This window comes from Salmo trutta, chromosome 18 (assembly GCF_901001165.1).
Source record: "Salmo trutta chromosome 18, fSalTru1.1, whole genome shotgun sequence".
Taxonomy (NCBI): domain Eukaryota; kingdom Metazoa; phylum Chordata; class Actinopteri; order Salmoniformes; family Salmonidae; genus Salmo; species Salmo trutta.
The window spans coordinates 32,029,762-32,044,704 of record NC_042974.1 but is presented as its reverse complement, the minus strand read 5'-3'; positions in this window follow the sequence as shown (position 1 = coordinate 32,044,704).

Below are 14,943 nucleotides of genomic sequence, written 5' to 3'. Positions count from 1 at the left end.
TGTAAACAATGCCTTCCATCTAGTTTGAATGAAGAAGTGGACAAACCCTGCACTGAGCCAGTGTCTTTATGAAAAACTGTGTTGAGTTCATCAATATGTCTGAAATGAGTCCATGTGAGGGGTCGAGCCCGAGGAGTTTTTGCAACTCAATACTGTAACGGCCTCGCATCTCTGGAGAAATTACCTATCGACTGGCTTCATCAGAGGGAGAAATCTTGAGCCAGATCCATGGATAGCATTGATCCCAGCCAGTGCTACAAGAGTGTCCGCCAGGCAGCAGCACCCAGCAGGCCAGCACTACTGGCTAGCATTGAGACGGACATTGCAGGTGTTGGTTGTTAGTTGGTTGGTGTTGTTGGTTGTAGTTAGATGTTGGTTGTTTGTTGCCACTGCTGCTGCCTCTGTTGCCTTCATTTCTGTGATTAAACCGATTGTTTAAATAATTTATTGAATACATTATCTTAAGAGTGCAAGATGTTAAGTACTTAAGTGCATAGGTCAACATTACAGTATATTTGTTGCTGCCACATCTAATCAAGCCATTGTTGTAAACAATTATATAAAGCCTCATTGATACTGAGAGCCAGTGACACCAGCACTCAAACTCCAACAACCACATAATAGATTAACAATTATAACAATTTTAAGCCTGCCTGTGTGTGTTCTTTGGACATATTGTCCCTGTTCACAATGCCATTCACTTTGCTGTTTGGTAGTGTATTTATGCATCTTTCCCTAACGAGAGAGGGGGCAGGATACACACAGCTCTCTCACACATACACACACACACAATAGATGCACAGACCATGGTTTTTCAGTTAGGGAAACGTGGCGCCTGGACAATGTGGCCAGGAAGATTTTAATTTACAGCCATTTCAGAAATTTACCGGACAAAAATTCATTGGGTGCATAAGCGTCCACCCGCCATGCTCAGAATGACAGAAATCACATTAAGATTATGGTAATGCGTTTTAACAGAACACGCAACTCATGTAATGAAGCAGCCAATAAAACATCATTTTCAAACATTTGCCAAAATGCAATTTGCAAGAAAATACCATTCTAAACACTACACGTGGGAAAACACCATTCTAAACACTACACGTGGGAAAACACCATTCTAAACACTACACGTGGGAAAACACCATTCTAAACACTACACGTGGGAAAACACCATTCTAAACACTACACGTGGGAAAACGCCATTCTAAACACTACACGTGGGAAAACACCATTCTAAACACTACACGTGGGAAAACGCCATTCTAAACACTACACGTGGGAAAACACCATTCTAAACACTACACGTGGGAAAACACCATTCTAAACACTACACGTGGGAAAACACCATTATAAACACTACACGTGGGAAAACACCATTCTAAACACTACACGTGGGAAAACACCATTCTAAACACTACACGTGGGAAAACACCATTCTAAACACTACACGTGGGAAAACACCATTCTAAACATTACACGTGGGAAAACACCATTCTAAACACTACATGTGGGAAAACACCATTCTAAACACTACACGTGGGAAAACACCATTCTAAACACTACATGTGGGAAAACGCTATTCTAAATAGCGCACCTGATAGCGGTTCTTTATGTGGCAGACATGAAAATATCTGTCAGAAATGTAGAAAGAGGGTGAATCTAAAGACGCAACAACTAGGATGGGTTGCTAATATGACTAGGATTGTGCCTTTGGTTTCTGGACAACAAAATAAAGTTGATATGAAAACCAACAGAACAGGAGAGAAATATCATAGCAGTGGGTCAAATAGGGAAGTAAATGAAATTACATTTGCCATAATTATATAATTACTCCTGTCTACACAGAAATAAATAAAATAATTTAAAATACTTCAGCTAAAGCATGACTTAGCCACTGAGGAATCGAGGATCATTAGCATCTTTAAAAAAAAAAGGATGCTTTTCAAATCAGAAGCTCATGCCTATTTGGGAAGCCTTCAATTTGGGCAGCGCGCATGTGTAACAGTATAGCTTCTGTCCCTCTCCTCGCCCCTATTTGGGCTCGAACCAGGGACCCTCTGCACACATTGACAACAGCCACCCTTGAAGCATTGTTACCCATCGCTCCACAAAAGCCACAGCCCTTGCAGAGCAAGGGGAACAACTACTTCAAGGTCTCAGAGCGAGTGACGTCACAGATTGAAACGCTATTAGCACGCACCCCGCTAACTAGTTAGCCATTTCACATCGGTTACACATGGCAATAGACCTAGTTGATTACTGATTTGCGGCTGTCGGTGAAAAGCATCTAAAATGTGTGTGAAGATAAGGTGTCTTGAGTATCATTTTAAATGTTGAGACAAGAAGGGAAGGAGTGTGGCGAAGATATAGTCAAATCTCTCCAGAATGGCTCAGCTGTCTCCTGCCAATTCTTGCGTATTTAATTGTGTGAATTGTTTGCCCTTTGATTATTATTTTTATGATTCCCCATTACATACTTCACCAGAGTAAATATACCGTTAAATTAATGTAACCAAATGACAGGGATTATGTAAAACATGTATTAATTAGTAATTTACCGTTCTCATTATCGGAGTGGAAACTTTGTTTGCAAAGTTCACAACCTGCTACACTTGTGAGAAACAAGTTTTGGTTTATTTCATAACCATCATTTACGATATTTGCCAATGTTTTCATTGTATTTTGTTGGGAGTGCTCCACGTGAGCAATGAGCATGTGTCTGGTTTCTCTGTCCTGATAATGTCGAGGGAGCATTTGAAAAATCTTTCCAACAGTCTCCCCCTCAATAATCACAAATCCTCAGTGTGAAAGAGCATGGGAAGTTTTAGGCCTACTGCTGCATTGGCCTATAGGCTATGAGTTACATGCGTTCATTTCCTTAGCCACCAATGTATCACGGTGTATCAATGTGTCCATATGGCAGAGGCTGGTGATCTCGCATTAGTTGACTTTTAACATTTAGATTATCATTTTTATTCACATTTTTATGATAAACCACATGACAATGATTTTGAGAAAAGAAAACGTTATTATTGAAATGAAACTGTTCAGTGAACGGTAAAAATGGTAGGATTGGTAGAAATGGTAGGATAAATGATAAATTGTAAACTTCCTCAAACTTGAAACTCAAGTGCCACCTATGAAGTCTTTATGAAAAAATTGCCTCCACGTTTCCATGGTCGGATTTTGCCAATAGGCTACTTTGAAGCAAGGTAAGACATGTCTCCTAATATGAAATAAAATATTTAGGTTTCAAACAATTAAATATGTTTTCAAAATGCATACTGCCTCCAGCTCTGATTATGAAGTGATGGGTGACGAGATGATAGCCTGTTGCCTGCACTTGGATGGTGAATGGGAGGCTCGCTTCAATTACCAGTTGAGAAATACAAATAGTAGGTATTTTTAATTGTGCACCAAAACTGTTGTTAACATTTGATGGCATTTAGAATTCTTGCAACGAATGGGCTTATAAAAGCATGTTTTATTCCAGCAGCAACCAGCTGAGGAGCTGCAGGAGAAATCCCGCAAAAAAGGCTCTGAATGCTATGCGCGTGTGATAGTTGTGTTGGATAAATAAGACACATGATGACTAATGAAAATACACACAGGCCAGTTTAATTCCACTAAATTATGCAAATGACAGTCAAATGCATTTACATCAACTGGCATTTCCATCAATGAAAAAAAGGCATTATTTTGCAATGGATATTTTTTTCTCCCGGTCATTTTGGTTGGCAAGTTTTATTTAATCGGCTTTTAATACATTTTTGGGGGGCCAAAGGCCGGCAAGTGCCTGCTAACGGAAACCCTGGCAGAGACACAATAAATGCACACATGCATGTGAACGCGCAAACACACACACACAGTTTAGAAGGTGAACCTCAGGGCCCTTCACACTCCAGGCTTGTCATAGAGGAGTTAGGTGACAATGTAGTGGGTTGTCATCTCCTACTGTTATTCAGATTTCCTAAAGCATGGTGTCACACTCTTAACCCTCTCCGTTAGAATTTCTGTGTTCTGAAGCATCCCGCTCCAATAGGTGATAATTAGCTCAGAGTTCAGTGGTGCATCACTCTGTGTTCAATCTCCACCCTCGTCATGGCAACCTATCAACATCTACCTGGTGAGGTTGATGAGAGGTGAGAAGGGAGGACAGGATGTTGAGCAAAAAGTAGTCTTGCTCCTCGTCAAAATCTGCATGCATCTCAATTGCCATTTGACCCAAAGAAACTCAGAAACTGCCTTACAACATGGAGGTCAAGTACGAGCAGCTATCATGTACAATTTATCCGCCTGGATTAACATTGTTTTCGGTTTGTTTATCAACTGTAGTTAAAAATGGGAAACTTTACCAAATGGCCTCTTGATTGACCAATTCCAATAGTGATGTACTGTAGACCTAAAGACAGCGTTAGATATATAAAAATAGTGGTTAGAAGAAGATCAATGCATAAGCACATATTTTCATCTTATACTCTCTACCTACTTTGGTTTGTAGAAGATTCATGACCCCTGGGCCATAGAAGCAAATGAATAATTCACCTGTACAACAGCTTTTACTGTTTAGGCTAGACTGAAGGGTTGGAATGAGGACCATGTGCAACTGCCTGTATGTGACATGAGAACAAATTGTGCTAGGTGTGAGTAAGTGTACTTCAATGTAAAAGAACAGACCTGTATTTGAACCAGTCCTGTGATTTAAGCGTCATTCCTATCTAAACTCTTATTACATCGAATAGACAATGAGAACAACCATAGACGAACAACTGAGAATATGTTGAAGTAAGTTCTGCCTGCAAGATATGGGCTTGTTTGGAACTGTGAAGTTCAATCAGTGTTTTTTTCAGCAGTGGTGACGGTGGCCATGGTTTTAGAGAGACAAAATGTTGCCACATTAAAACTAATTTCCTGCAATTCTACACATTTTGCCATGGGGCCAAGAAAACATTTTCAGTTTAAAGGAAAATGTCCTTAAATGATGCACATTTTGTCATGGCTTATGCCATTTTCTTCTGCTATCCAGTATATTTTCTACATCATTTATACAGTATATGGTTTTAGCCATTTAAGTTTACACTGAAAATGTTTTCCCATCCCCAAAATGTTTTCTTCCAAAAAAAGAGAAATACATTTTTTTATTTTTTATTTTCTGAGTAGTATTTTATTTTGTGGCTGTGTGCATCTGCAAAATGTATATAGGGGAACCAATGATTACAATACATGGGCCCAACATCCACCTTTTCATTCAGAGAACATCCAACAGAAAAACACAAGTTCAGCATACCCCCCACCCTCCTCTCTCTCTCTCTCTCTCTCTCTCTAAAGCATATTAAAAAGGACGCTTGCCTTTATCAATATCGCTGCATGAACATCTTGTCTGTTTTGGTCCATATTGACAACATCGATAGAAACAGTGGCACGGCGATTAGGGAGTCTAGCCACACTCGTTCAGTGTATCGAACCTTAACGCCTTCCTCTGCTCTGAGCAAGCAGAGAGGTTATCAGTGGCCAGTCCCTCTCTAACCAAACATCAAAGCCTTAATTAATGGGGGATGAATACACAATGCAGGTTATGACTTTAGCTAATTAGGGAATTGTTAAATGGAGTCCGCGTAGGGGGAATGTGGGCCAGGGAGAATCAATGTCCAATAAAAAGGACCATGTATGCAATTTTCCAGCTAATGTGTTTCCGATAACTACTGAGGGAGGTTTTAAAGCAAGGGACAAAGGGGGGTTCACTTTACATTATGCATTGATAAACAAGTACCTTGCCAACTGAAAGACACAGTAATGCAGTTAGTATACAGCAAGATACATCCGTGAAAGATCCTTGGCCATACAGTCAATACAAGAGAACTCTACTGTCCACAAATCCATGTATGTTTACCCAGAAACCTTTCATAACACAATAGCTTTTTTTGGCACCTGAAACTATGAATGTTCATAACAATGAAATGACACTTTACCGACTCCATTTTGAGCATCTATGCTGGTGTACTCTACGGTTCCGTTGTTTCTTTGTTCTCCTTGTGCTCTCTGTCTGGGCTGTACCTGTTAGACAGGCCAGGTACACATGTACAACAGATAATAAACAGACAGTATGTGTAGATAACTTACAAGTAGAAGCTTAACACAATGCTCCATATTAAAATAACTTGAAACGGTTGTCTATGTATGTTTTGTACACAGTACAAGAAATGCCTTCAATACACATGCCTACTGTACTTAGACAGCGCTAGTGCTAACCTTGTCTGGGTCTGTGTGACCAAGCATTAGGTTGGCCTTCTTTACGTCTGCATGGACATACTCGTTGTCATGCTGTAGGAGGACAAGGAGTAAGTGAAATCCTTGTGATATGCAGCAATGGATGATGGAGAGGATAGTAGAGTACGAGTCTCACCAGGACACGTCCTAGCTGTAGCACTGTGTGTTTCTTTAGCTTGTCACCATTTCTCTCACACACTTTCTGAAGGTCACTGCCCAGGCGGTCCATCGCCTGGGCAGGGCAAAGGTCAAGGAGAAGGGGTAAAATAATCTCAAACACACTTCCCAACCCCAATGTGAGGGATTATTAACCAAGTACCATCATCATCATCATCATCAGGACCATGGTCAGTAGTACCTGCGTCTGTTGTGTTCTGCTAGTCCTGATCCCCAGTTTGCAGGGCTCCCCAGGAAGTCCAGCTTCTTGCTCCTCTTCCACATCAGCACTGAAACAACAGCAGGACAGAATTACGAGGGACAAAAATCAAACATGTATTGGGTCTTACATATACATGAAATATTTACAACATATTTAATGTATTTTCACCAGTGCAAAGTGAGCACCTATTTTTTTCTAGAGGAATACCGGACACAAAAAAAGTTCAAAAAAAGAACACTGTACATATTTGCTCTTTGCCTTATTGTTTTATTCATTACTTGTTGCATTCATTATTTACCTTTTTTATTTTGTTTTATGATGCTAGTGCTGAGCAAATACGGCCAAGTGCCCAAAATACAATCCTAGGGGGCTTGAGCCTTTGATCTTAAAAGTTATACAACAAATTGGGAAGTGATGTGAATTTAATTCCTGTGGATTCAGGTTGACTCTGTCCGAACTGTTTGCAAAACACATATGACCAGACAGAGGAAATATGGAAAGGTATGTCTAAGCCAGACACACAAGCATGCACTTCTAATCATAGCCAAAAACCCACACTGACATACAGAGAGAGAAACAGACAGACAGACAGACAGACAGGCAGGCACACACACAGTGAACATGAGGCCTGTCTTGGAGTGGTGGCTGGCCTGACTGGCTCTCCACCAGACTGGCAGGTGGTCAGGGGCCCAGTGGAGGAGCAGGCATCATTATGTGTGATTGGGTCCCTCTCTATGAATTAGAACTCAAACAAGCAGGGACGGGGCTAACTGCCACTGAGGTGCATGTTTGCTTTGGCTTATTAATTACACCAGGCAGCAGTCTTCATGTCTATGGCCTCTTCATCAGCCAAGTACACTCTTGCTGCACTGGGCCTGGCTGCTCATATAAGAGGTAGCCTTAAACAGGTTTTGTTGTAACCAAACAGTATGTAGTCTATGTGGGATAAAGGCTATGAATTCTTGACCATATGTCTACTGCATCATTATGTTGAATGATTGAAGTTGTTGATACTCACTGTTCTCAGGTTTAGTTTCCCTCAGATAGAACTTGAGCTCAGAAAACAGAGGCCTATTCACATGGTAATCCTGCAGACACAATGAAATAAGAGGGTCAAATAAGAGGAATATGGAAATAGCCTAGGCAGACAATATTTCAAAAATAGAGATGCTGAAAGCTGTTGTATGTGCTGTTTTATAAGCATATAAAGCCAGCAGTTCCTCACTGTCACTTTCCATATCCAAGAAAACCCAGTGAGGAGAGCAAGCAAGAGAGAAATACAAAGTGAAAGAGCAACAGAGCCTAACATTAAATGATTGTGGTTAAGTCAAACTGTCATCATCTCTCGGTTATCTCTGATCAAATGACAATGCCTACACATAGATGTTAATGCCTTGACTCACACAACACCATCAGCCATTCCTGTATTCAACACTTTAATCACAAAATTAGAGTCCTCCCCAACAGGTGTGTCCACTTCCTGCGTAGCTGAAGGGAGAGAGGGAAGAAGGGAGAGAGAGAAAATGTAACAGATGGAGAAAAAGAGGGAGAGAGATAGGGTGTAAGAGAGAAAGGGGAGAGCAAAATAGAGGGGCGAGAGAGATGAAGAAAAACAGAGGGACACAGTGATAAATAAACCGTGATAAACATGACAGTAATTTCGAAGCAATCAGATGTACCCCAGTTTTTGTGGTCTGTTGGTGATGTGTTTACACCCAAAACACAAATCTGTGATTGCTGGTCATGCGTTTTGCTCCATAAATTGGGGTCACCACTCTTGTCATTCAAAGAGGGAGGTGTGTGTGTGTGTGTGTGGGTGTGTGTGTATGTGTGTGTGTGTGTGTGTGTGGGGGTGTGTCTGTCTGTCTGTGTTGGGGAGGGAGGGGGGGTTGAGAATCAGTGATAACTTGATGGATTGACATACTAGTCTGGTTACCTACCTAGGTATAACAATCCAAAGCCTCCTTGACCAATTATTCTGCCCAGTCTCCATTGCTTCTACTCTGTGTAAAACTGTCTGGTAGGGGTGCAGGCAATACTCACTTCCTGGGAGGGTCCATGGAGATAGCTAGCAAAAGCAATCTATTTTGCAGTTAACATTACAGAGAGTCAAGTTAGTTGGCCACTAATAGTGGCAATAATATGGTTACAGTGTATTGACATGTCAATGGATGCAGCTATAGCTACCCAACTAGCCTGCAAAGTATGAGCTGAGATGAGAGGCCATAGACCTGAAACAAAACTGGAAGCCAGCAAAATATGGAAATTGGCCAGCAGATTAGCCGAGCTACTACAAGCTAACACACCATCTCGACTAGTTGAGGCAGAAAGCAAGCTTTTTTTCTCGACCATATATTTAGCTAGGTTTAGAGCTACCGGTACTAGATATGATCAATAAACAAATGTTGTGTCCAAAGTTAGCAAGCTAGCTAGGTTGCTCTCCCCCAAGAAAAATCTACTCCATCTGGTTCTTCGACAGCTGCTATCAAAACTGTTTGATTTCCTTAAACTTTGTTCCTCCCGCTGTGTGATAGGCAAAAAATCAACCAATGAAATCTAGGAAGCAATGGCTCTGGATATTCACCCACCAATGACTGCAACAGCAAGATCCATATGACAGGTTTATATTACTTTCAGTCATCCTCAAACATCTGGCCTGGGGTGCTTTCCGTGGATTCAACCATATGGGTGCAACATTACAGAACGTTCTGGCAAAACTGTGTAGAACAGAAACGCTCTGTCATTTAGATTAGGCCAGGGAATTGTATCAATTTGAGTGATTTGTAAGAAAGAGACCTCCCAGTCAACACGGTGGGTTCGGGCCTATTACGTTTGAGACTTAGGGGACTCGGTATTGACTTGGACTCGGGGGGACTTCATGAGGGCCCGAGCTCTTCCCAAGTCCGGAGAATCATATTACTTTGGGTTCCAGCTAATGGTACTCGGGCCCAGTCCACTTCAGCATATCTGGCCTGAAACTTTTTTCAGAAGTAGGGTTACATAAGGTTTTTATTCGGTATGGGAGGACCATCCTCTTCAGTGTATTTCATAAAAACAAAATAGTTAAACATTTATAATTTGAAATAACTATACGTTATAATTTTTAGATAAAACTAACCTAAACACATTCAAATAATTTATTAAAATACAATGTTTTGCAATGAAGGTCTACAGTAGCCTCAACAGCACTCTGTAGGCAGTGGAGATTTTAGCATGCACAGTGAAATCGGGAAGTATTCAGACACCTTGACTTTTTCAAAATGTTGTTACTTTACAGCCTTATTCTAAAATGTATTAAATAGTTTTTTCCCTCATCTACACACAATACCCCGTAATGACAAAGAAAAACAGGTTTTTAGACATTTTTGCAAATGTAATATATATATATATATATATATATATATATATACACAGTGAGGGAAAAAAGTATTTGATCCCCTGCTGATTTTGTACGTTTGCCCTTTGACAAAGAAATGATCAGTCTATAATTTTAATGTTAGGTTTATTTGAACAGTGAGAGACAGAATAACAACAAAAAAATCCTGAAAAACACATGTCAAAAATGTTATAAATTGATTTGCACTATTACATTTCTCTAAAACAGGATATAGGCTACATGTGCACCACCAAGTCAGAACAGTAGGCTAAGGATTCAGAGCTATCTATGTAATAGAACTCAGAGAGTTTTCTTTAACCTCTCTTGGGTAGGGGGCAGTATTTTCACGTCCATATGAAAAGCATGCCCAAAGTAAAATGCCTGTTACTCAGGCCCAGAAGCTAGGATATGCATATAATGGTAGATTTGGATAGAAAACACTCTAAAGTTTCTAAAACTGTTAAAATATGTCTGTGAGTATAACAGAAGTGATATGGCAGGTGAAACCCCGAGGACAAACCATCCAAAAAATAAATAATTCAGCCTACCACTATTTTCAATGGCTGTCACTTTTATTATAAGCTGAAGTCCTCTCAGATTGTAGTTCCTGGGGCTTCCACTAGTTGTCAACAGTCTTTAGAAAGAGTTTCATGCTGGTTTTTGGAAAAATGAGCCAGAAATTGTAGTTTTTATAGGTGGCTCCCATTTTGGCTGTAGTGTTTCCAAGCGCGTGAATGAGAGCACGTTCTTTGGTATTTTTCTCCGGGAAAGACAATAACGATTCTCTGTCTTAAATTTTATTGTTTATTTACGTATTAGGGTACCTAAGGTTTGATTATAAACGTTGTTTGACTTGTTTGGAAAAGTTTATTAGTAATGTTTGGGATTCATTTTGTATGCATTTTGATGGAGGGAAACTGGGTGGATTATTGACTGAAGCGCACCAGCTAAACTGAGTTTTTATGGATATAAAGTAGGACATTATCGAACAAAAGGACAATTTGTGATGTAACTGGGACCTTTTGGAGTGCCAACATAAAAAGATCATCAAAGGTAATGCATTTTTTATATCGCTATTTCTGACTTATGTGTCGCACCTGCCTGGTTGAAATATGTTTTTCATGGTTTTGTATGCGGGGTGCTGTCCTCAGATAATCGCATGGTGTGCTTTCGCCGTAAAGCCTTTGTGAAATCTGACACAGCGGCTGGATGAACAAGAAGTTAAGCTTTATTTTGATGTATTACACTTGTGATTTTATCAAAGTTAAATATTGATAATTCTGTAGTTTGAATTTTGCGCTCTGCAATTTCACTGGATGTTTGTCAGGTGGGATGCTACCGCCCATAAGAAGTTAATGGAAGCTTCTCTAATGTCAAACATGTAAAGTGTGGTGTACCGCAGGGCTGCTCTTTAGGCTCTCTACTATTTTCTATTTTTAGCAATGACCTGCCACTGGCATTAAACAAAGTATGTGTGTCCATGTATGCTGATGAATCAACCATATATGCATCAGCAACCACAGCTAATGAAGTCACTGAAACCCTTAACAAAGAGTTGCAGTCTGTTTTGGAATGGGTGGCCAGTAATAAACTGGTCCTGAACATCTCTAAAACTAAGAGCATTGTACATTTGGTACAAATCATTCCTTAAGTTCTAGACCTCAGCTGAATCTGGTAATGAATGGTGTGGCTGTTGAACAAGTTGAGGAGACTAAATAACTTGGTGTTACCTTAGATTGTAAACTGTCATGGTCAAAACATATAGATTCAATGGCTGTAAAGATGGGGAGAGGTCTGGCCGTAATAAAGGGATGCTCTGCTTTTTTGACACCACATTCCTTAAAGCAAGTTCTGCAGGCTCTATGTTTGTCTAATCTTGATTATTGTCTAGTCGTGTGGTCCAGTGCTGCAAGGAAAGACCTAGTTAAGATGCAGCTGGCCCAGAACAGAGCGGCACGTTTTGCTCATAATTGTAATCAGAGGGCTGATATAAATACTATGCATGCCAGTCTCTCTTGGCTAAGAGTTGAGGAGAGACAGACTGCATCACTTCTTTTAATAAGAAACATTAACGTGTTGACAATCCCAAATTGTTTAAATAGTCAATTTACACACACACTTATCCCAGCAGACATGCCACCAGGGGTCTTTTTACAGTCCCCAAATCCAGAACAAATTCAAGAAAGCGTACAGTATTATATAGAGCCCTTATTGCATGGAACTTCCTTCCATCTCATATTGCTCAAATAAACAGCAAACCTGGTTTCAAAAAACAGATTAAGCAACACCTTGCGGTACAATGCCTCTCCCCTATTTGATCTACATAGTTTGTGTGTATGCATTGATATGTAGGCTACGTGTGCCTTTAAAAAAATGTAGTTCTTCCCTTGAGCTGTTCTTGTCTATTGATGTTCTGTATTATGTAATTCTGTATTATGTTTCATGTTTTGTGTGGACCCCAGGAAGAGTAGCTGCTGCTTTTGCAACAACGAATGGGGATCCTAATAAAATACCAAATACCAAGTTATGAGGGAGAAAGGGACCAAATTATTAAGGTGAGCAAATTCTTCTTGTTGGCAAAAGTTGTCATCAAACTTTGTCATCAAAGTCTGGACTTCTCTGGATTTATGGTGCTTTCAAGACAACTGGAAACTCTAGAAAGAGGCCCAAGTTCCTGACTTGGAATTACAAGTTGGATGACGGATCAAAACATATTTTCCCGGTTGGAGTTCCCAGTTGTCTTGAAATCACCTAAGTCTGAGATTTCCCAGTTCCAAGTTCCAGTTGTTTTAAATGCGGCAGAAGCCAAGCTGCATTGACACCATGGCCAATGGATTCAACCTTTTCTGGCCCATGGTGTGTTACGAGTGAATGTTTATCCTTTTAAGCTTGGAAAAGAGACCCTTAAACTCAGACTTCGACCACACACCCTGTCCAGTGAATAGCAGACTAGAGAACATTATCTACCCCTACGCTCCGTATTTTCCACTGGCTGCCCCACCACCATAGAAAGCACTGAGCTATGCTGAAACACCTGCATTTTTGGAGCAAAACAATTTTGTATGCGGCTTTTACTAACTCAAATATATATACTTTTTTACATTGTTTGCAAACTGATATATATATATTTTTTTAGCTAAACAGGTGGGACTGTAAACAGGTGGGGCTAGCTTCCGTCATACTCTGCATACATTGACTTATAAAACCTAGGAGGCTCATGGTTATCACCCCCTTCCATAGACTTGCACAGTAATTATGACAACTTCCAGAGGACATCCTCCAACCTATCAGAACTCTTACAGCATGAACTGACATGTTGTCCACCCAATCAAATGATCAGAGAATAAATCTAGTAATGAAAGCATAAGCTACAGCTTGCTAGCACTGTAGTGCATAAAATGTGGGGAGTATTTGACTCAAAGAGAAAGAAATACAATAGTTGGACAGTTTTGAACAAATTGATTCAAAAATGGAGGTAGCAAGTGAGAGAGAGAGAGAGAGGGGCGGAGAGAGAGAGAGAGCTAAGTAAAAAATATATACTTTCACTTACTTAGGTAGCAAATGTAGCTAGCTAGTTTAGCCTACTCAAACACCCGGCTCAAACAGAGAACTATGTTAGCTAGCTGGCTATGACAATCCAACACTGGAACTCTTCCAAGACAAGATAAGCTTTTGGTTATACAAATGTATTGTCACCGGGGCCCGCCTGTGTAACTGCTAAACTGCTTATTGACTGTACTGCACGATTATAGCGGTTTAAATCAAATCAAATGTTATTTGTCACATGAGCCGAATACAACAGGTATAAACCTTACCATGAAATGCTTACTTTCAAGACAACCAACAACCATGCAGTTTTAAGAAAATAGAGTTAAGAAAATATTTACAAAATAAACTTAGGTAAAAAATACAATAAAGTAAGAATAATGAGGCTATATACAGGAAGTACCGGTACAGGTTAGTAGAGGAGTCAATGTGCAGGGGTACAGGTTAGTAGAGGTAATTTGTACATGTATGTAGGGGTGAAGTGACTATGCAAAGATAATAAACAGTGAGTAGCAGCAGTGTAAAAACAAAGGGGGTGGTCAATGCAAATAGTCTTGGTGGCCATTTTGATTAATTGTTCAGCAGTCTTATGGCTTGGGGGTAGAAGCTGTCAAGGTGCCTTTTGGACCTAGACTTGGCACTCCAGTACCACTTGCCATGTGGTAGCAGAGAGAATAGTCTATGACTTGGGTGACTGGAGTATTTGACAATTGTTTGGGTCTTCCTCTGACACCGCCTGGTATATAGGTCCTGGATGGCAGGAAGCTTGGCCCCAGTGATGTACTGGGCTGTACGCACTACCCTCTGTAGTGCCTTTACTAACGCGTTAGTTCTATTAGCTATGTTGACTATGACATTACTTTAGCTAATATGGAGACGATGTAGGGTATGTGTAGCGGTTACGATATGAAGGATTGGCCTGGAATTTTTTTTGCCTGGTCACAGACAGCTGATGTGTTCACTGAAGTTCACAAGCGAAGGGAAAAGGTGAGAGGAGAGTGTGTAGATGCGAGAAGGAATGCAATGAGCTGTTTGTATGTGGCTATGAAAGTGAACTGTTTGCGTGTAATGAGGGGTGTATTCATTCTGACGATTCAGTTGAAAAACGTTTCTTAAAAGGAAGCAAACAGAACGAAATGGGGATAAACCTACCTGAATTTGTCCAATAGAAACTCTAGTTTGCAACTGTTGGACTAATGATCACACCCTAAATCAGCTAGACGCAGGCAAGATTGTGCACGGTGGTATTTAATGTGTCATTTTCTCTAAACCTGTGCACCTACGTTGTTAACTTTCATTCATAGGCTATGTTGTAGCAACCTCATGATGGGTATATGTAAAATTAGAGTATCATGTAGTAGCCTAAACCTAT